Source organism: Lithobates pipiens, unplaced genomic scaffold, assembly GCF_037356315.1.
Source record: "Lithobates pipiens isolate NorthernLeopardFrog02 unplaced genomic scaffold, aLitPip1_a1.2 Scaffold_3, whole genome shotgun sequence".
In the NCBI taxonomy this organism is placed as follows: Eukaryota; Metazoa; Chordata; class Amphibia; order Anura; family Ranidae; genus Lithobates; species Lithobates pipiens.
In genome coordinates this window covers 202,977,505-203,000,080 of record NW_027507790.1, presented here as the reverse complement: position 1 = coordinate 203,000,080, position 22,576 = coordinate 202,977,505, and the positions used below count along the sequence as shown (strand labels likewise).

Sequence of the window (22,576 nt, the reverse complement as noted above, 5' to 3'; positions counted from 1 at the left end):
AACTTCCAATGATAATAGTAAGAAGGACAAATCCCTAATGGGGGGCACAGACAGCAAAAAATAAATAAAAACAAAACACCACTGACCCTAACCCATCTACTAGATCCAAAAATAAAAAGTTACGTTTTGCCTTTAGTTTTACTTTAAGTGTATAAATAAATCAATCAATATACGCTTATTGTGATTTTTTTTTTAACAAAAATATGTAGAAGAATATAGAAAATCGGTCTAAACTGGAGGAAGAAATTAGTTTTTTTTAGGGATATTTATTATAGCAAAGTAACAAAAATATTTTTTTTTTCAAAATTTTCTTTTTGTAGTGGAAAAAAAATTAAAAAACAGAAAAAACGTGCAGAAGTGATTAATACCACCAAAAGAAAGCTCTATTTGTGGGGGGGTGTCAATTTTGTTTGGGTACAGCATCGCGCGATCGCGCAAATGTCAGTTAAAGCGACGCAGTGCTGAATCGCAAAAAAGTGGCCTGGTCGTTAAGGGGGCAAATCCTTTCCAGGGCTGAAGTGATTAAAATGTTACTAAACCCAGGACCCTGCATTAACTATATCTGATCTCCCACAGTACACAGAACTGCAATTATTTTAGTAAATATAAACTGCTAAATACCTTTTCTTATCAGAAGTATCTAGCAGTCTTGTGACTTCTATCAGTGTCTGGTCAAAGCTTGTAGGAGGCGTTTTCATTCTCCCCAGATTGTCCTATGAGGCAGCAGGACCCCCTAACGCTCTGTCGGCACAGAGCCAATCGGCACCATCCAGATCACATGCACCCTCCCAAGAAAAAATAAAAAACACCTCCAGCAATACACACCAAAGGTTCTATACTATCAGGAGATGGATTGGGGACAGTGGAAGAAGGGGAGGATCAGAAAAGACAGGATCAAACACCCTTTTTACACAATGCACAGAATTAACCCCTTATGTTCCACAGCGAGTATAACAAACATGCTTTACTGCATATACAGACTGGATTTTATTGTTGTGGGTTTCAGCGAGAATGACATAGTGCCAGCTGCCCGCAGCCAGGAGGGTCACCACATCAAGCATCCCAGGAGGTTTCGGAAGCCAGTTACACTACACCACACAGAGTGTGTGATCAGGGGGCCAGCTGCAAGGACCCAGAAAACACAGCTGCCTCTGAGTGATATCAGCGCTACATTAATGTGTATATCTACCTGGAGGTCAGCTCTATGCTGTGCAGATTAGCTGGTACAGAAACACAGCGAGACAAAATGAAAATAGTATCTGTAACATTTCAGATGTTATTATGACATGCTACAGGGCCTGAGAATAATAGCAGATTCTTTAAAATTAACAGTTGTGTCCATTAATTATTAATGCCTGAAGATGTTAGAGACCATTTATTCAAGCCGGGGTGGCTTCAGAAAAGGTTTGTACACCGATTTCTTCTTTACAGGGCTAGATAGGTTAGTGGTAGATGGTGGATGTCTATAGATGTAGCAATTTTTGTGTTGGGCTGGACTACTTTAAAAAAGGAGCTGCAAAGGCAGAAGGTTTTTCATCTTAATGCATTCTATGCATTAAAAAAGAAAAAAAAAAACCTGTGTGTGGGAGCCCCCACCCAGCACCCCCTAAATACATACCTGAGCGCCATCTCTCTGCAGCCATGTCCACGAGTGTCTAAGCCATCCGGGGACACTCCCGATTGGCTGAGACACAGCAGGGGCAACACTGGCTCCCATGGCAAAGTCACTCAGCCAATCAGGGGAGAGAGGGGGCAGGGCCAGGTCGGGGCTTTGTGTCTGAATGGACTCACTGAGCTGTGACTCGGCACGGGTGCCCCCATAGAGAGCTTCTGTCTGAGGGGGCACTCACTAGGAGGAAGGGGCCCAGAGCAGAAGAGAGGGACCCGATAAGAGGAGGATCCAGGCTGCTCTGTGCAAAACCAACTCCACAGAACAGGCAAGTGTAACATGTTTTTTATTTTACCTTTTTTTTTTTTTTAAAACAAGCCTTTACAATCACTTTAAGGTTTGACATGTTGGGCACTTATTTACTTGGAGCAACCTATTTTATAAAAACGTTTTAACTTATTGCCTTTATGCATGTGTGCATATGTTTGTATTCCAAAACCAATGTGCGAGATAAAAAGAGATTGGAACTGCCACTATTTTATTATCCCCGAGTATCTGCTTTCGGAAAATATATAATGTTTGGGAAGCTTAACCGCTTCCCGCCCTCCGTACGCCAAATGACGTCCTCAGCTTTGAGCGGGGATATCTGACTGATGCCTGCAGCTACAGGCATCATTCAGATATCGACTTTTAGAGCCGGTGTCTTATCATATACTGTCCCCCCATTGAATAGTGTCCGCTGTGTACTGCGCATGCGCAGTACATAGCATACACAGTTTTCGAAAATAGCCGAGGATGAACGGCACCTGCGCCTTGAGTCCAGGTTCTATCCACCATCCAAGTGGACATAGAGTTGGAATATAAAAAAGAGCCAAGCGCAGCATGGCGAGCGAAGTGAGCCCACGACGGGCCTTCTAATTTTCAAAACCCTATGTCCGCTTGGATGGTGGAGCTACCACCTCCACTCACAGCGCAGGCGCCGTTCATCTTCGGAGATTTGCCAAAGCTTCGTCTGCTCCATACTGCGCATGCGCAGTACACTATCTGCCAGAACACCGGCAATTCTGTGCACCATAAGATCGATCATAGCGGCTATTCCACTGCTTGATCGTCGTTCTTACGGGAGGCAGGAGGGGACGTTCCCCCCCCCGCCCTCTGGTGCTTCTACCGGCTTACCGCTACGATCGGTGAGTCCGACACAGGATTGGAGGCCAGGTGCAATGTTATGACGTCACGCCCAGCCTCTAGCGCCGATTCAGCCAGGATCGTTTGTTTGTTTTTTTGTATTATTATTTCAGGCTTCCCAGCCTAGAGGTGAGATGTGGGGTCTTATTGACCCCACATCTCACTGTAAAGAGGACCTGTCATGCCATATTCCTATTACAAGAGAGGTTTACAAATGCATACGTAAATCCCTCCCACATGTGTGGTTTGAACTCCGTTTACATATGTGAGGTATCTCTGCGAACGTTAAAGCGAAAGCAATAATTTTGGGCCTAGACCTCTTCTGTAACTCAAAACACGTAACCAGTAAAAAAATTTAAAGCGTCACCTATGGGGATTTTTAAGTAGCGACGTTTGGCGCCATTCTACAAACGTGTGCAATTTTGAAGTGTGACATGTTAGGTATCTATTTACTCTGCGTAACTTTCACATAAAAAAAAAAAAAAAAAAAAAAAAAATTACAAAAAACATTGGGCTAACTTTTACTGTATTTTTTTTTAAAGCACAATTTTTTTTTTTTTTTTTTTTTTGTTAAATACAGGGTGGATATAAATCAATGAAAATGAAAAAAAAAAAAAAATATGGGATTTTTATCAAAATGTAATTACATTTAGGAGTAAAAGTCTATCTAAAGATAGTTTAATATATATTAATAATTTAGTTTATTCAGCGTAAAATAGAGCTTGGTTATGTAGCATGAGGCTGTATATTCTACAATATTTACATTTTTGGTAAACTTATTCAATGAGTCCAAGCTCTGCAACAGCCAACATACACTGAATTAGTGCATTCACACAATGGCACAGTAACCATGAGATAAAACAAAGTTCAGGAATACTCCTTTATCCCATTGTTTTGCAAATCTATGTACACTACAAACTGTATGATTGAATCGGTTCTGATAACGCTGTTTTACTAACCTGACAGCTTATTATTCTAATTTGGAAACCTTAGTTTTGATCGCAAATAGTAAAGATTCCAACTACCAGCAAGAGTAAGTCACATAGTTAGGTTGAAAAAAAAAAAAAAAAAAAAAACAAGTCCATTTAGTTTAATATATATATATATATATATATATATATATATATATATATATATATATATATATATATATATATATATATATATATATATATATATATATATATATATATATATATATATATATATATATATATATCCATCCAATCCTATACCCACAGTTGTCCTTACATTTAACCACTTGCCGCCCTATAACAGATACACGGTGGCATAGTGGTTTCAAAATCCTGACCGGCCGTCATATGACGTGATCAGGATATTAAGCCGCTGCGCGCCCCCAGGGGCGAGCATCGCGGCGATCGTTGTTGCGGGGTGTCAGTCTGACACCCCGCAACTACGATCTCGGTAAAGAGTCTCCGACGGGTACTCTACCACGTGATCAGCCGTGTCCAATCACGGCTGATCACAGTGTAAATAGGAAGAGCCGGTGATCGGCTTTTCCTCACTCGCGTCTGTCAGACACGAGTAGAGGAGAGCCGATTGGCTGCTCCTCTGACCGGGGGGGGGTCTGTGCTGATCGACCTTGTTTACATGGGCAGACCGCCATTCTGTCTCCTCTACAACCACGGGTGGCCAATCATGCGTGCGTGCCCCAGAGCCCATGGACGTACGTTATTAGGTGTTTAAGGGTCGCCCTACCGCAGTACATGTACGTGGGGAGCTCCTTAAGTGGTTAAAGAGGAAGTAAACCCTGATGAGTTTACTTCCTCTTTCATTCCCTGCAAAGGCAAAGCATAATGGACTACTATGCATTGCATCTTAGTCTATTATGTGTCACTTACCTGACACACGCTGTCCCCTGTAGTCCGCCGCATCCATCTTCTCGGTGGGTCTCGCAGCTCCGTCGCTGTCATTCGGTGAAACCGCAATGACGTCACTCCCGCGCATGCGCATGGGAGCCGAGATGCGCGGCATCTTCGTTATCGAGGATGCCACGCTCAGTGCGCCTGCGTCGTAGACAGCGGTGCCCGTCTTCGGGCAAATATCTCCTAAACCGTATAGGTTTGGGAGATATTTATTGGACCTACAGGTAAGCCTTAATCTAGGCTTACCTGTAGGTCAAAGTGGTTTCTAAGGGTTTACAACCACTTTAACTAATCTTTAAAATTAGTTAACCACATTCGTTTTTTAATGCGAAAACAGCTCTGGCAGTGAAAGGGGTACATTTTTCTATTAGGAAATATAATAAAATACTGCTACAGCCATGAGAAAGGGTACAGGGACAGCAATAATATACTTATATTAGATTCTACACCACCCCCATTCTATTCAGAACTAAGAATATGAAACAGATCTAGCTAAATTTGAACAATCGTCAGTATAACGCCTCTGTCCTGGGTGCACCCATGTTTATGCCAGGCTACAAGTGGGCTCGTTGCTGTGCTTCACCCTCCATCATGTACACTGTGCACCCTGAAGTAGTAAAACGTGCAAAAAGAACATTCTAGCTTTGCAAAAAGTTATTTCTGCTCTCAGAGGAAGCTCTACAGCAGTGAAAACATCCTCTTGCTGCAGTTAGTTTATCAAAACAGCTTCCCTATCGCTGACATGAGGCCCTGACCTACTGCATTAAAGTTTGCCCGTTTTGGGGTGACAGCAACAACGAGTGGCAGCTCAATGATATTTGCACATTCCATGAATATACAAAATATTGCAAGTTGTACACTAGTGTGAATGGGGAGAATTACATATTAATCTCCTTTAGATCTACCAACAACTCTGTAGTGCAGGGGTGCTCAACCTTTTGAGGAGTGAAGGCCACTTTAGCGTCTTGGTAACCCGTTGCGGGCCACAATAAGCATAGCAGACATGGACGGAGCCCGCTCTACCCCAAGGGCCCTCCGATCTGCCCAGACAGAAGGGGACAGACCCCTTTCTGTTTTTTTTAAGCAGATCGGATTGCAGATAGGCGGGTGTAAGCAGACACGAGTGTTTACATCTGCCGCTCTATAGAGGTGAATGGAGGGTCCGCCTGAAAAACAGACAGGCAGACCCGATCAGATCGTGTGAAAGGGGCCTAAGGCTCCTTTCACACTGATACACAGCGGTTTACCTGCATCTGAACTGACCTTGATCTTCACTTCTTCCTCAGGATTCCTGCAGTTGGCTGCTGCTGTCCCCCAGGTGGTTATAACTGGTGGCTGCTGCTGGCTGTCCTCCAGGGCTGGTACTGCTGGCTGAGATCGCAGGAAGCATGCAGCTGCAGTAGAAAGCAGAGCCGATGCTTCCTGTCACAGGCGGAGTGCATTTGGTATCATTTCGCCTGAAGTAGCCGGCGCTATACAGGAAGCGTCGGCTCTGCTTTTAGCGGCGGGTCTGTTCGCTCTGATGCCCGGAGATGGTAGGTCAGGAACCCGCGATCAGGGCTTGCCGACCCGCCATCTCAGAGCAAGACGTGGCAGGCCACATTGGAGGTTGGGCTCCCCTGTAGTGCAACAGCCTGCCCGATTTGATACTAATTGAATTGGTCGTTTAGGTTTCTCCACATATTACATGGTAACTCTATATGAAACTGTACAGAGACTGTATAGTGTAGCCTTAAAGCTAGAGGTCGACCAATATGGATTTTTCTCTGGCCGATGCCGATATTTAGAAATCGCAGCGGCCGATGGCTGATCTATGATGGCAATTTTTTTTTGGGCCAATTTATTTATTTTTCCCCCTTCATCTCATAAAATGTAACAATTAGACGCCTTTCACACTGGGCCGTTTTTCAGGCACTTTTGGGCTAAAAATAGCATCTGTAAAGTGCCTGCAAAACAACTCCCCTGCAGTCTGTGTGAAAGCCGAGTGCTTTCTCACTGAGGCGATGCGCTGGCAGGACGGAAAAAATTAAAAATAAGTCCAGCAAGCCACATCTTTGGAGCGGTGTATACCCCTCCTGCCCATTGAAATGAATGGGCACAGCTGGCAAAGTGCCTGCAATGCGATTTGGCAGCGGTGCTTCACAGGCGCATTTAACCCCCTTTCTCGGCCACTAGCTGGGTTATAAGTGCCCCGCTAGCAGCCGAATAGCACCGCTAAAATGACGGTAAAGCGCCGCTAAAACTAGCAGTGTTTTACCGTCAATGCCTGCCCGCTCCAGTGTGAGAGCAACCTTCAGTAATAAGTGATACAGAAAATTTCTTACATTTATTAAACAAAACAAACCTCCAATCAGTTCACTTGTATGTACAATTTAGAGATAGATAGATAAATATAACACAAAAACAAGCACTCAAAACTTTTGGACGAAAAAATAAAATAAAAAAAATAAAAAAAATGGGCTTTACTTTACGGTTGTCTTTTTTAACTCAGTGTATTTTTACCCCAAAAAATTGCGCTTGAAAGACCGCTGCGCAAATACTGTGTGACAATATATTACAAGAACCGCCATTTTATTCCCTAGGGCCTCTGCTAAAAAAAAATATAATTTTTGGGGGTTCTAAGTGATTTTCTAGCAGAAAATACAGGATTTTTACTTGTAAGCAACAAGAGCAAAAAAAGATTTAAGCCGCGTACACACGGGCGGACTGTCTGGCCAACTTAGTCCGTCAGACAATCCGACGGACAGTCCGTCATACTTTCGAATGAACGGACTTGACCACACACGGATACACAAACAGTCCGTCGAAAGCTTGCGCGATGACGTGTACAGCACGTACGACGGGACTAGAAATAGGAAGTCCAATACACAGCAAAGCAACCTTTCGCCGTGTAAATCCTTTCTGAGCATGCGCCATACTTAGTCCGTCGAACTAGCATACTGACGAGCGGATTGTCCGCTGAAACCAAAGTATGACGGACAGTATTACGGAAATTCCGAAATACTTAGTCCGCCAGACTGCATGCTGAAAAAGTCCGCTGAAGCCCACACACGAGCGGACTGGCCGCTGAAATGTGTTTCGACGGACTAAGTTGGCCAGACAGTCCGCCCGTGTGTACGCGGCTTTAGTCTTTAAATAGTTAAACTGAGCACTCTACACACACAGTTGAGTCCATTGAAAACATTGTATCTCTGATCTTTTCTTGGCAGACTGCCCAGAGAGGAGACAAGTCACTCCACAGAACACTTCAGGCAACTTGCATTGACTTCTATTACAGAAGTCTTTTGCAAGTCACTGAAGATATAAATCGGCACAATTGGCCGATGCCAATTAAAACGCCAAATATCAGCCAATATATCTGTTGACCTCTACTTAAAGAGATATTAAAGTCTTGTCTTTTTTTTTTTCTTTTAAATAAACGTCATACTTACCTGCTCTGGACAGTGGTTTTGCACAGAGCGGCCCAGATCCTCCTCTTCTGGGGTCCCACGTCAGTGCCCCTGGCCCCCCCCCCGCCCCAACCTGCCAGGTGCCCCCACAGCAAGCAGCTTGCTGTGGGGGCACCCAAACAGGCGCACTCCTGAGCTGCGGCAATGTGTGTCCATTGCCACACACAGCCACAGCTCGGCTTCAGCTCTGCCTCCTCCGTCTCCTGGTTGGCTCACTGACAGTGATTGACAGCAGCAGGAGCCAATGGCTTTAAGCTAGGGAATATTATTACCAATTTAAATGTATCAATATTTGCACTACTCCAGGTTAAGATGTAGATAACTAAATTATACACAGGGGGGAGAATTAACATTCATATGCACACCAGAATTTATGCATAGAAATAAGGATGGAAATGTGTGCCAATTTCTAAAAGAGGTCCGCCTTCCACTCCTACAAAGTATAGCAGATGTGATTATTTCAGCACTACTTGTTCCCTTTTCTTGTGAAAAACAAACGAAAAACAAAACAAATGTATCTTTTACAACCAGCTAAGAAATGAAAGCAACCATCACTACGTACCACGCATTCTAAACGTCCACGAGGCATAAAAAGATCAGAGCAAAAGTAGTTTGTTTATTACAGAAGAAATACAACCAATCACCCCTCTCACATGGTCTGAACTTAGACATAGATGTGTTCATATTGAACAGTCATTCATTTTTTTCCTTGAGAGGAAATCTATCATTTCTAATAGAAGCCACTTAAAAGCATTATAAATGTTTCTACCTGCACCTAGGTTTTTCACCTACGCAAGATGTGCATTGATCGTGTAGTTGCATGGTGTAGTTTGTTGCCCTGTACATACAGCCTATAGTAAAGTCATCGTATTCGTGTGTCAGACATTTCTGCTTAAAGAGGAAGTAAACCCTAATGGGTTTACTTCCTCTTTGTTTCCGTGCAAAGGCAAAGCATAACGGGCTACTATGCATTGCATAGTAGCCCATTATGTGTCACTTACCTGACACAGGAGCCAGCGATGTCACCGCTGTCCCTTCGTCCACGAGGCGTCCATCTTCTTTCCGGGTATTGTGGCTCCGGGGCTGCGATTGGCTGGAGCCGTGATGACGTCCATCCTACGCATGCGCATGGGAGCCGCCACTAACAGCATATCACCATTAGCAGCGGCATGCTCAGTGCACCTGCGCACCGCAGACAGTGGTGTCTGTCTCTTTGCAAATATCTCACCTACACGGTTTAGGAGATTTTTTTGGACCTACATGCAAGACTTAATCTAGGCTTACCTGTAGGTCAAAGTGGTCTGTAAGGGTTTACAACCACTTTAAATATGTGGCATGCCACTGCACAGGTTAATGCATGTCCTCTGTCTGTAATCTAGGAACTGACTATGTATAAACTCCATATCCCACAATCCCTGGGTCTCTCAGTCTAGCAATGGTGCAGGTGAGAGCTTAACAGTAATTAGATCTGGCACAGACATAAGCAGGCAGGGTAATGAAGGGGAAGAGATGTGTTTCATCACATTAGCACTCCCACATTTGTGATGAAAAGCAGGAAATGGCAAGGCATTGATTGGAAGCTGTGCCACTAGAAGAAGTAGTTACCTGTCCTTTCAGCAAATATGGACAAGCTAGGTGAATGAATACATGGACAGAGGAGAATCTATCAGCCATGGCACTAATAACTGCAGCCACAACATGTGAACCCATTACCACAAGGTAAAGCAAACAATCATCACAGGGAATATAACTACACTAATACCTAGATAAAAATAAAAACTTGGAAAGTGCACAATGCCTCCTCAACAAGGCAATCAGAATTATTTGTTGTGCATGTTACCATGCTGTAACCCCTTCACTGCCAGAGCCTACCCAAAAAAAACTGTCCATAGGCAACACTTTAACCACTTGCCGCCCACCCTATAGCAAAATGACAGCGGCAAAGTGGTTTCAAAATCCTGACCGGGCATCATATGATGTCCTCAGGTATGCCACCCTAGACCACCAGAGATGCCAGTCAGTGCCCACAATGGATGCCAATCCGTGCCCACAATAGGCATCACTGATTGGCATGCATTATTGTTTGGCTCTGATTGGCATCCATCAGTAAAATATAATACAATACCGCCTATAAGTGCCCATCTGTGCTGCCTATCAGTTCCCATCCGTGCCAGCTATCAGTGCCAATTTGTGCCCATCCATGCCACCCATCAGTGCTGCCTTATCAGTGAAGGAGAAAAACGTATTTACAAAGTTTTGCAACTGAAACAAAAAAAAAATTTTTTTTTAATTTCGGTCTTTATTTGTATAGAAAAAAAAAAACAAAAAACGTAGAGCTGATCAAATAACACCAAAAGAAAGCTTTATTTGTGGGGAAAAAAATTATAAAAATTTAATTTGAGTTCAGTGTAGCATGACCGCGCAATTGTCATTCAAATTGCGACAGCGCTGAAAGCTCAAAATTGGTCTGGGCAGGAAGGTGTTTAAGTGCCCTGTATTGAAGTGGTTAAAGAGGAGTTTCAGCCTTGGGGAAAAAAAAAAAGTCAGCAGCTACAAATACTGTTGCTGCTGATTTAATAAAAAGGACACTTACCTGTCCAGGGATCCAACGATGATGGTACCTAAAGCCGATTTGTCCATTGGTTACGGATGCTGGCACCGACATCTTCACTAAGGAAAACAGGAAGTGAAACCTTGAGACTTCACAGCCTGTTTCCTACTGTGCATGTGCGAGTCAGGCTGCTCTTCTGAATGGTCTCAGCTGTCTTCTGGGACCTGTGTGCGTCAACCAGAAAGCAAGGAGGGGGGGGGGGGGGGGTTTGAGGCTCTGGAAATTGCGTAGATCGCTGTACAATTGCAGCGATCTTACCCGGAAGTGGGATTTTGGTTTTGACAGGTATCCGCCCACCCCTCCCCGAAAGGTGCCGAGGGGGGAAGTGGGGGCTTCCTCATTTTTGTGAAGCGCCGCTTTAAGTTCCTCAATTTGGATTAAATCATGGTGCTAACATTATTGCCCTCGCTCCTGTGTCCAGTGATCAACAATTGTGGTGAAAATTTTGCTGCCATGGGCATGAATTGCAGGAAGTACTTTTACATTTTGGTGGTGCTGCCGACAATCTTGAAGTTTGTAAACTTACTTTGTGTAGATCACTGCATATTTACTTCCTAAAATTCTGTGATAGGCACTGCTGTGTCACACATTTCATAGAACCTGCCTTCTGAACTACAGAGTTGCAGTTATCTATGTTCAGGAGGCAGAGTCAGTACAGGAATCACTGCTTGCAGTCAGCAAGGTACCGTGGGATATGTAGTCCTTTGGACATTGAAAATGAACAAAAGAGAAGTTGCAAAGCATGCAGGGAATTCAGAAAGTTGTGAAAAGAAAAGAACAGCAAACAGGCAGAAGTCAACATGAAAGAAAAAGGTAAGGATAAAGATAAGCTTCTATTGGATTGTCAAATAGAACTATTACAATGCTGGTGTAAGGTCTCATGTACACTGCTGCTGGTTAAAAGGACATTTAGGAGCAGTTGGGCATTTTTTTCAACTGTTCCTGAACTCTCCTCTATGTTATCTTATCAGTACATGTACACAGGATTGTTTATAGTTGTTTCACAAGGTTACAATTTATTAGGGCTGAAACAACTAATCGATTAATCCAGGGGTTGACAAATTTGCTTTGAATTTAGGAGCCAGTTAAAAAAGTTAGGAGCCAGTTTTTTTTTTCAGCTCCCGGGGTAAGGCCACTAATTTTCACCCCCTATCCCTAACTCACAATGGAGCACCCAGTCAATAACTCCATTGAAACGCTGTTACATCAGGGGTATGGGCTGACCAGAAAGAGTAAGGCTGGCAACAGATGGAACTGGCTGGCACTGGCAGGTGGCACGTGAAACTGCCAGATGGCACCGGCAGGTGGCCCTGGTTTGGAACTGGCAGGTGGCCCTGGTTTGGAACTGGCAGGTGGCCCTGGTTTGGAACTGGCAGGTGGCACTAGTTGTCACTGATTGGCGGTGGCACTGGCTGGTGGTGGCAGGTGGCACCAACTGGCGGTGGCACTGACTGGCGGTGGCAGGTGGTATTGATTGGCGATGGCACTGGTTGGCACTAGCAGGTGGCACTGATTTGTTGTGGCAGGTGGCACTGGTTGCCGCTGGCAGGTGGCACTGATTGGTGGGGGCACTGGCAGGTGCCACTGGTTGGCACTGGCAGGTGGCACTGATTGGCGGAGGCACTGATTGGCAGTGGCAGGTGGCACTGGTTGGTGGTGGCAGGTGGTATTGATTGGCGGTGGCACTGGTTGGCACTAGCAGGTGGCACTGACTGGCAGGTGGCACTGATTGGTGGTTGCAGGTGGTATTGATTGGAGGTGGCACTGGTTGGCACTAGCAGGTGGCACTGATTGGCGGTGGCAGGTTTCACACGGAGCACTCTGTTACTGAAATGTAACAGAGGAGCTGTCAGAATTGAGCTTAATGTCGGAATGGGCGGGACCCTGCCGGGGTGTGAAACTGACAAGTAACAGAGAGGCGGATATGTCAGATTTCAGCCTGTCGGGGAGGGCGGGGGCCGGCCGGGACTCAGCAGCTATCAAACACCAGCCAACGATTGGGCTGCTTAAGAAAAGGGGCGGGCCACATACACGTAGCGGCCCGCCCAGATCCCATTGGCTGGTGTTTGATAGCTGCTGGGTCCCACCCCCACCCCGACATCAGGCTGACAGATCCTCCTCTCTCCATTGCTTGTCAGTTTCACACACTCAGCGCGGCGCTGCTGAGTGTGAAGGGAGGAGGACGGCAGTCAGTGTTAATGCTGCTGCATGTCTGGGGCATCGATAGTGAGTGGGCTGGTGGCAGCTTAGGCACCAGGTCGCGATTTCTGGTCGCATTGGCGACCTGGCGTCTGGGGTTTGTCGAGCCCTGGATTAATCGACAACTAATCGATTATGAAAATAGTAATCGATTAATTTCATAATCGATTATTCGGGCAGTAATCCAATGGGGTTAAAAAAATAAAAATAAAATTAGCCCTTTATAGTACAAAAATAGCAAATAATCGCTACTGTAAATACCATTTTCACAGCTCTACAGTAAAAAAACGAACCCCTTACAGCAGGGCTCGACAAAACCCGGGCGTCAGGTCGCATTGGCGACTAGAAATAGCGACCTCGCGCCTGGGGCAGCACAGCTGGGGGTATCCTGTCTCTGTGGACCCCCCCCAGCGTGATCGCGTCGGGCTGTTCCGCCGGCGGCCGAAAATTTAGGCCGCGGCTTTGAGGCCTTCTGCGGTCCTACGATTCCTTATGGAATCTGGCGCCCTCTTGTGGTCGCCGTTGGTATGACAAACCAGCAATGCTAATGAAGCTTCCTCTGAGTGTTTTATATTACATGCCTCTTCTTCCCTTTATTTAGAACCCCCTAAACATTATATATATATTTTTTATTCTAACACCCTAGAGAATAAAATGGTGGTTGTTGCAATACTGTCTGTCACACCATATTTGCGCACTTTTGTTGGGAAAAATAATTTAGTTAATAAAAAAATAAGACAACAGTAAAGTTAGCCCAATTATTTTTTATATTGTGAAAGATAATGTTACGCCGAGTAAATTGATACCCAACATGTCACGCTTCAAAATTGCACCCGCTCATGGAATGGCGACAAACTTTTACCCTTTAAAATCTTCATAGGCGACGTTTAAAAAAATTCTACAGGTTGCACGTTTTGAGTTAGAGGAGGTCTGGGGCTAGAATTATTGCTCTCGCTCTACCGATCACGGCGCTACCTCCTATGTGTGGTTCGAACACCGATTTTATATGCGGGCAGGACAGGGCGCGTTTAAAAATTATTATTTTTTCTTCTTATTTTAACTTTTTTTTTTTTTTTTCCACTGTTCTTTTAAAAAAAATGTTGTGTCACTTTTATTCTTATTACAAGGAATGTAAAAATCCCTTGTAATAGAAAAAGCATGACAGGTCCTCTTAAATATGAGATCTGGGGTCAGAGAGACCTCGGATCTCATATTTACACTAAAATGCAATTGAAAAAAAAATTGTCATTCGAAAAAAATAAATAAAATGTCCCTCTAAGAGCTATGGGCAATGACTTGGAGACGGGGGGGGCGACGGCGGCGCTGCTATCTTCCCCTCACTCGTCTCCATGTCAGGCCAGGGACAGGTCCGGATCGCCGTCACGGACCTGGCTCCTAACTTTTTAAGCTGGCTCCTAGATTCCAAGCAAATTTGTCAACCCCTGCCTTACAGTAGTGATTATCTGCTTTTTGTTGTACTATAAAGGGCTACTTTTCGTTTTTAACCCCATTATGTTACTAAACGTCTTAGATCTGGTTCACATCTATGTGTTTTTTGGTGCTTTTTGCAAAAACGCACTACAGTTCATTTACATGGTTTCCTATGGGACACGTTCACATCTGTGCTTTTTTCAGCTGATGTGTATTTGGAAACGGTCAGGGACTTTTTTTAAACGCAAAACAGCACTTTTTTTGGTTCAATGTAATAGCTGCAGAAAAGCATATAATGGGTTTTGCAGCAATTTGTGTTTTTTTTAATCTGCCCAACAACAAATTGGCCAAAAAAAATGCAAAAACTCAAATCGCATGCGCAAAAATCAAAACGCACATCAAAAAGCGCTGCAGAAACAGATCAAAAGCAAACGGCATACCGAGCCTTATGCTGGCCACACGGATCAATTTTCAGACTAAAAATCTTTGTACATTCGCTTAATGAAAAGAATGTTGTTTGAAATTTTCACTTGTTTCTAACATTCTGTTTTTAAAATGAATGTCATTTCTGAAGAAAAACCACATACACGGTCTGAAAATTCCTTTCACCAAGAAGATTTCCATTTCCAAATTTTCCCTTCACTGTGGTTGAAAATGAACGTCGATTTGACCCCCACTAACGATTAGAAAATCGAACAATGAACGTTCTTAAAATTACATTTTTTTCTTTTTCTTTTTTTTTTTTTTTTTTGAGTGAAGATCTCCTCTAATAGTATATACAGTATGTCTCTTCTGTCTGTTGTTCTCAGAGTGGATTAGAGATTTTGCTCTCTAACCATATAGTTGGTTATTTATATTTACCACGGCATAGAGATATTTAAGAATAAATTGCTTTAACATTGCATATTAACTAAATTATACACCACACTTTTTTTTTTAAGGTTATTAAAGGATTAATCGAAACAATAAATCGGCCAACTGATCGATTATGAAAATAATCGTTAGTTGCAGCCTTACAATTTATTACAACTAATATGGATCCTTGCAATTACAGAGGCAGGAGAGATTACAGCAGCATCACGTTGATCTCAAATAAGCGCATATTTTGGTGCACAGTTGACGTGCACAGCAGTAAAATTTACCTAAAGACAAAATAGATTTTTTCTATTTTGGACATTCCAGAGACATGCTGGTAGGGTAACTGGCCCATTCATAAATTGGCCCCAGTATATGCAATAGGGATCTTATATTTTAAAGGGATTGTAAAGGTATTTTTTTAAAATAACAAACATGTTATACTTACCTCCACTGTGCAGCTCGTTTTGCACAGAGTGGCCCTGAACCTGCTCTTCTGGGGTCCCTCGGCGGCTGTCTCTGCTTCCTCCCGCAGGTACTTCTCACGTTCATGTGAGCTCCCTCGCATGGTGAGAAGCGCTTGCGGGCGCGCTCCCGTGATACAGCCAGCAGCTATAGCCGCTCACTGTATCACGTGGCCACGTCATTGGATGTGATTGACAGCAGCGCCAGCCAATGGCTGCGCTGCTTTTCAATCCATCCACTCCAGCCAATCAGCGGCCAGGCTGAGTGGCGAAGAGGACATCGGGGGTGAGCGCGGGACTTTTAAGGGGTCAGGTAAAGTAAAACGGGGGGACGGGGGGGGGGGGGGGGGGGGGGAGGCTGGGGGCACCAGCACTGTCAGATGTTTTTTCACCTTAATGCATAGAATGCATTAAGGTGAAAAAACATTTACCTTTACAACCCCTTTAAGCTATTTGAGGGGAGAGGCTGATGTGAACAAATACTAGGTAAAGAAATGCAACATTTTTTGGCACTATATAAGTTACTGTAATAATGAATAATGCGACCTACAGAAGATACAATTACAAAATATTTTATCAGTGGGGACTGTTCCATTCATATATAGACTTCCAATTGGTCACATCAAATAAAGATATATAATTTATATCCTTTAATACACAAAGTTAACCGCTTCCCACCCGCCCTATGGCCGAATGACGGCCTTAGAGTGGGCGGCTTCCTTCGCCTGGCCGTCCCTGGACGGCCTGGTGTTTACTTCCGCAATGCGCGCCGCCGGGGGCGTGCATCGCGGAAGTATTGTATTTGCCGTGTCTCCCGGAGACAGGCAAATACAGATCGCCGTGAACGGCCAATCATAGCCGCCGTTCACAGCGCGATCGCAGCTGCCAATGGGAGATGATCTCATATGTAAACATATGAGATCATCTCCCATTGCCGTGTCTCTCCCTCCTCACACGCTGTCTCTGTGTGAGGAGGGAGCGATCCAAGTGTCAGCCCCAGTCTCAGCCCCAGTGCCAGTCTCAGCCCCAGTGCCATCTGTCAGCCCCAGTGCCATCTGTCAGCCCCAGTGCCGCCAGTGCCACCTGCCAGCGCCTGCCGTCAGCCCCAGTGCCGCCCGTCAGCCCCAGTGCCATCTGTCAGCCCCAGTGCCACCTGCCAGCGCCTGCCGTCAGCCCCAGTGCCATCTGTCAGCCCCAGTGCCGCAGTGCCACCTGCCAGCGCCTGCCGTCAGCCCTAGTGCCGTCCGTCAGCCCCAGTGCCATCTGCCAGTAGTGCCAGTGCCACCTGCCAGCGCCTGCCGTCAGCCCCAGTGCCGCCCGTCAGCCCCAGTGCCATCTGCCAGTAGTGCCAGTGCCACCTGCCAGCGCCTGCCATCAGCCCCAGTGCCGCCCGTCAGCCCCAGTGCCGCCAGTGCCGTCAGCCCCAGTGCCGTCAGCCCCAGTGCCGCCAGTGCCGTCAGCCCCAGTGCCGCCAGCCCCAGTGCCATCAGCCCCAGTGCCGCCAGTGCCATCAGCCCCAGTGCCGCCAGCCCCAGTGCCATCCATCAGCCCCAGTGCCGTCAGCCCCAGTGCCGTCAGCCCCAGTGCCACCTGCCAGTGCCACCTGCCAGCGCCACCTGCCAGCGCCATCAGTCAGCCCCAGTGCCGCCAGTGCCACCTGCCAGTGCCACCACCAGTGCAGCCAGTGCCACGCGCCAGTGCCACCTGCCAGCCCCAGTGCCATCCGTCAGCCCCAGTGCCATCCGTCAGCCCCAGTGCCATCCGTCAGCCCCAGTGCCATCCGTCAGCCCCAGTGCCACCTGCCAGCGCCACCTGCCAGAGCAATTAGCCAGAGCAATTAGCCAGCACCATCTGCCAGTGCCAGCCCCATCCCCATCTGCCAGCGACATCTGCCAACCCCATCTGCCAGCCCCACGTGTCGTCAGTGCCACGTGTCGTCAGTGCCACGTGTCGTCAGTGCCACGTGGGGTCACTTTGTGGGCATTTCCATTGTCCTGGTGCTCCAGGGCCTTCAAAACTGTAATAGGTGGTTGAGAAATAAGATGTGTAATTTATGCTCTTAGAACGCCTGATGGTGCTATTTCAATATTGGGTCTCTGTATGTGGTCAGGCTGTGTAAAAGTCTCACACATTTGGTATCGTTATACTCAGGAGGAGTAGTAGAACGTATTTTGGGGTGTCATTTGTGGTATACACATGCCATGTGAGAGAAATAACCTATTACATTGAAAATGTTGTGAGAAAAAAAAAAAAAAAATCTTCATTTTGCAAAGAATTGTGGGAAAAAGATGACAACATCAAAAACCTCACCATGCATCTTAGTAAATACCTTGGAATGTCTACTTTCAAAAAAGGGGTCATTTGGGGGGGTATTTGTACTTACCTGACTTGTTCGGGTCGCAAGAAATGAGATAGGCCACCAGTACATCAGGTGTGATCAATTTTGTGCGATTCGCACCATAGCTTGTAGACTCTCTAACTTTCACAAAGACCAAATAATATCCACTAATTTGGGTTATTTTTACCAAAGACATGTAGCAGTATAAATTGTGGCCAAAATTTATGAAAAAAAAATTATAATTTGCAAAATTTTATCACAGAAACAAAGAAATATGCGTTTTTTTTCAAAATTTTCGGTCTTTTTTCATTTATAGCGCAAAAAATAAAAACCCCAGAGGTGATCAAATACCACCAAAAGAAAGCTCTATTTGTGGGAAAAAAAGGACACAAAATTCATTTGGGTACAGTGTTGCATGACTGAGTAATTGTCATTCAAAATGTGAGAGCACCAAAAGCTGAAAATTGGTCTGGTCAGGAAGGGTGTTTAAGTGCCCAGTAAGCAAGTGGTTAAAGTGGTAGTAAACACTTGCCAATAAAGACAAAAACAATGGGTCCCCAGCAGGTTTAAGCCATAATGTACGTAGGCACTGTATGTATGCATGTATGTAGGCACTGCCTACTAGTACATTTTGATGTACTTACCCAAAAACAGAGTCCTTCAGCGATGTACTGTTACAGCGTTGCCATCTTCCCCGATCTTCGGCTGCTAAATTGGCCAGACCAAGGCGACCTCACTCCCACACATGCGCACAAGCATCACTTCATTACGGCATGCAGAGTGTGCCATAATCAGGGTATAAGCTGCGCATGTGCGGCTCGGATCACATTACCCACTGAAGATACCGGTATCTGTGCCAATACTAGGCTCAGTTCTTTCAGCCAGCAGCGGGATTCCCCACTGACAGCTGAAATGTAAACAAAAGAATGTGGCAATTATCGGTTGTTACATAGCGGGGCTGCCACGTCCTTAATGACCCATGACTCGTGTTAGATGGCTCGGTTCTCAGTGTTAGAGCCGGTGGGGAACAGGTGCAGCATCGGACCAATGCTGCATCCACCTGGGTACGTATGATTTTGGGGGGGGGGGGGGGGGGGGTTAAAAATGGCACACTCTTAAGTAATTTTTTCACCATAAACCTGTTTGGTTCAACTATCTCCATGAGATCTTCAAGCTCAAATCATGGAAAACCATAAGTATGTCCCTTAAACAACTATGTATTAAAAAGGAACGGTGCGTCAAGTTGTACTGCTTAGGGATGCACCGAAATTTCGTCCGTCTAAACATATCGGCCAAAAACGGCCTTTTCGGATATTTGCCAAAAGAGAAATAAGGCTGATAATGGAGCCGAAAATGGGGCAGGGCCTGGGTGGGGCTCCACCCCCACCGCTGGTGCCGCCCATCATGGGGGTGTCCTATAGCACAGAAGAGAGTCGCCGCCACGTACATCACAGCATTAGTGTCAATAGCTGTGTGTACCCCGTCACATACAGCCCCTCCTTTGTCTGGGCACTTTGATAGATCACCCGTCCCAGGATTGGATGGATGATCTGTCTATCAAAGTGCCCGGACAGAGAGGAGGGGCTGTATGTGACGGGGTACACACAGCTATTGAAATTAAAGCTGTGATGTTCCCGGCTCTCTAATCAACCAGGCGGTGGCAGCTCTCCTCTCTCTTTCCCTGCACAGGCTGGCTGCATCTGACAGGCACTGGTGATGCTGCATTGATCTCCTGTACCCTGTCCACAGTCTGCGACCATCTCCTGTATAAAAATTATTATTTTTTAAATAATTTTCGGTATCCGTTTTTTGGCCTGGTGCATTTTTCACTTTTGGTGCACCCCTAGAGTGCAATAGTGCAGTATATCTCTAGGGATTACTACACCGATAAGAACCAGATATATACAGCTACATTGTAAAACCACAAACATGACTTTACTATTGTGTTCCAGTTTTTCTTTGATAATAAATAAATAAATAAATCCAATAGATATCCATCACCATTGCCACCAAATGAAAGCCAAGTTGGTCCAAATAAAATGCTGTATAATCAATCCATCTGGATGGACCAAGTAATTCCAATGATAATTACAGTTCTAATAACACAGGTCAAACGTTGCTGGGTTTAGGTGTTGGGATTTATTTAACCCTTCATCATGAAGGGGTTAATCTGGTAATTCTGCCATTAACTCACTTCCTGTCTTAAGGCGACAACCATACTTGTTAGGAATACATAACATTTCCCTCTCCTCTCTAACAGGGGGGAGAAGCAAATAAGAGACGTTTATTGTTACAGTTTTACATAAGACAATGGAATGGGGGGGGGGGGGATACCTTCTATTGCCAAAAACTGCCTCTCCTTTCCACATCCCTGATCAGTTTAGAACACAAACCACCAACAAATCCATCTGTAATAAAAGACACCGCCAGCCAACAATACTGCATTGACAGGTCAGACCCAGCTCCTCTGGCAGCCAATTAAAGACATGTGGTTGCTATGGGCAACGTTGTTCCTTCTTTTCTCTATTAAGCTGGTTGTCAATAATCAGACTGGTAGAGTCAACATCTCCAGCAATCACCAGGACAGTTATAAGAGCAGAGTGGCGACAAGAGGGGGTGAGCAGAGTGGCGACAAGAGGGGGTGAGCAGAGTGGCGACAAGAGGGGGTGAGCAGAGTGGCGACAAGAGGGGGTGAGCAGAGTGGCGACAAGAGGGGGTGAGCAGAGTGGCGACAAGAGGGGGTGAGCAGAGTGGCGACAAGAGGGGTGAGCAGAGGAGGGGAAGAGATGAGCAGAGGAGGGGAAGAGATGAGCAGAGGAGATGAGAGAATGAGGTCAGCACAGACACTGTGCCTATAGAGAAGTCCTGTCTCGTCTCTCCTCGGACTGGTCGTCCTATAGAGAAGGGTGTGACCGGCCTCCACAGACCACGCTCGGACACTGAACACGACCACCTTACTTACCAGCACAGCACACAGATCCGGTGTGACTCCTCCAGAGGAAGGCCGTATCCGGCTCACACTCCACACCCAGGACTCTTCTTCCACCTCCTCCCCGGCCTCTCCACACACATCCCGCGGCCTCCTATACAGGCTAAGCCCGTCAGACGAGCATCCCAATTATTGCTGTGAAAGCGGAGCACAGGAGTCCGCTACACGTAATTGGAGGAGAGCACCACGTGACTTCCTCAAAACACAAAAAAAAATGTATTCCCCTCTGCCCCGCCTACTAGCGGTGTACACGCTGTGATTCACAGCTCGTCACGCCCATCTCCTCCCGCCTGCTGGCAGCATGCATTGGCTGTTTTTCACACGCTCCCCGCCTAGTCGCTGTGTGTCTGCTATGACTGGCTGCCCGTCGCCCCTCTAATCTCGCCTTCATTGGCTGCACGTCAATCACACTTCCAGTAAACTCCGCCTCCCCTGTCAGCGAACGTTCTGTGCTGTCCTCGGTCACACACAGTTCTCACAGCCTGGCAGGATATGGGTGGGATATGGATGGGATAGATGTTGTAATTACCTGACGTAGTTATGAATGAAGTATAACTAAAAGCTTTTCCATTACCGAGAGTTAAAAGAAAATTCCACATTTTAGATTATCACCAGAACAGGAATAGAGAGAGAACTCACACCGTCCACAGTGCCATCCACTGACACCGTCCACAGTGCCATCCACTGATCCACTGACACCGTCCACAGTGCCGTCTACTGACACCGTGCGCAGTGCCGTCCACTGATCTACTGACACCGTCCACAGTGCCGTCCACTGATCTACTGACACCGTCCACAGTGCCGTCCACTGACACCGTGCACAGTGCCGTCCACTGCTCTACTGACACCGTCCACAGTGCCGTCCACTGACACCGTGCACAGTGCCGTCCACTGATCTACTGACACCGTCCACAGTGCCGTCCACTGATCTACTGACACCGCCCACAGTGCCGTCCACTGACACCGTGCACAGTGCCGTCCACTGCTCTACTGACACCGTCCACAGTGCCGTCCACTGACACCGTGCACAGTGCCGTCCACTGATCTACTGACACCGTCCACAGTGCCGTCCACTGACACCGTGCACAGTGCTGTCCACTGATCTACTGACACCGTGCACAGTGCCGTCCACTGATCTACTGACACCGTCCACAGTGCCGTCCACTGATCTACTGACACCGTCCACAGTGCCGTCCACTGATCTACTGACACCGTCCACAGTGCCGTCCACTGACACCGTGCATAGTGCTGTCCACTGATCTACTGACACCGTGCACAGTGCCGTCCACTGATCTACTGACACCGCCCACAGTGCCGTCCACTGACACCGTGCACAGTGCCGTCCACTGATCTACTGACACCGTACACAGTGCCGTCCACTGACACCGTGCACAGTGCTGTCCACTGATCTACTGACACCGTGCACAGTGCCGTCCACTGATCTACTGACACCGTCCACAGTGCCGTCCACTGATCTACTGACACCGTCCACAGTGCCGTCCACTGATCTACTGACACCGTCCACAGTGCCGTCCACTGACACTGTGCACAGTGCCGTCC

At 46.2% G+C, this 22,576-nt stretch overlaps 1 protein-coding gene across 4 annotated transcripts in view; it reads right to left on the bottom strand.

Annotated features, from left to right (window-relative positions):
• IL6ST (interleukin 6 cytokine family signal transducer) overlaps nt 1–21,235 on the bottom strand; it is a 104,182-nt gene extending 82,947 nt beyond the window's left edge. For 3 of the 4 annotated variants that reach the window (XM_077462704.1, XM_077462705.1, XM_077462707.1), the window contains exon 1: nt 20,990–21,235. The gene's annotated coding sequence lies outside the window, so the exon portion shown is untranslated. The remainder of the gene's footprint in view (nt 1–20,989) is intronic. The other variant, XM_077462706.1, reaches the window with a different exon arrangement.
• Between the last annotated feature and the right edge of the window lie 1,341 nt (nt 21,236–22,576).